This window comes from Alligator sinensis, unplaced genomic scaffold (assembly GCF_000455745.1).
Source record: "Alligator sinensis unplaced genomic scaffold, ASM45574v1 scaffold872_2, whole genome shotgun sequence".
In the NCBI taxonomy this organism is placed as follows: domain Eukaryota; kingdom Metazoa; phylum Chordata; order Crocodylia; family Alligatoridae; genus Alligator; species Alligator sinensis.
Window position 1 is genome coordinate 1,393,027 of NW_005842132.1, and position 1,086 is coordinate 1,394,112.

Genomic DNA, 1,086 nt, shown 5'->3' on the forward strand with positions numbered 1-1,086 from the left:
GGGGGCGGAGGGGCCCTGCTCAGGAGAGCAGGATCCTGCCTTGGATGGGGCTGGAGGAGGGGGGCTGCAGGTGGGTCTGTCTCCAGCCCGCGCACGGGTGGGGGGGGTCGTGATCCGGCACCCAGCAGGGGCCCTGCCAGGAGGGCAGAGGAGCTCATGTGCAGTTCTGGGGGCAGGGGGCACCGGTCCAGAGGTCCCCACGGCCAGAGCAAGGCCCCAGCACAGGGCAGAGGAGGGCGTCACAGTGGGGGCTGCTGGCCTGCTCCTTGCGCAGCTCCTGTGCGCCTTCGCACGGCAGAAGCTCATTGGGGCGGTGGTGAGCGGCCTCCTGTGCACAGCGATGTGACCCCTCTACGAGGACAGCAGCCCTGGGGTGCTGGTTTGGGTTTTGCCTGGTGGCTGCCCAGCTCATGGCCTTTGCCTTTTGGGGCCCGAAGGTAGCTCTGCAGTTCGACCTTGGTCTCAGCCAGGCCCTGGGGAGCGTATGTGGGCAGGTGGCCTTTCCTGGGTCCCCACATATCCGTGGTCTGCAGGACATGGCTGTCCAGTTCCCCGAGGGCAGCCCGAGGCTGCTGCTGCACCCCAGCCCCAGGTCTCCCCGAGAGCCAGGGGGCTGGGGCACGGTGCTGAGCAGCTCAGGCTGGGGGGGTCTGATTCCCTTGTGGCTGGAGGCCTCTGAGCCTCGCTTCTCTGCACCCCCTTGGCTGGGGTTGTACAGGAGCTGGGACCCTGCAGTGGTCCCTGCTGAGCAGCCAGAGACAGGTCCCCGTGGCCCAGGGGGACATGCCATGTGGCTCCGCTCTTTCCAGGAAGCTCCCATGCCCGGAAACAAAGGCAGACCTCCTGGCCTCCAGCCCGATGTCTCTGGACTTGAGCATGGGCAGCTGGAATAAGTCCTCTCTGGCATGGCAAAAATGATGGCCCTTGGCCCGCAGCGGCTGGGCAAGCGCCACTGGGGAAAGCAAGAGTGAAAGCCGGGCCCAGAGGACGCTGGCCATGTACAGAGCCAAGCCCACAGTCCCTGCCTGAAAGCATGGGGCCTTGGCCACCAGGCCAGGAGGGAGGCAGGGCCAGTGTGGTGCCAGT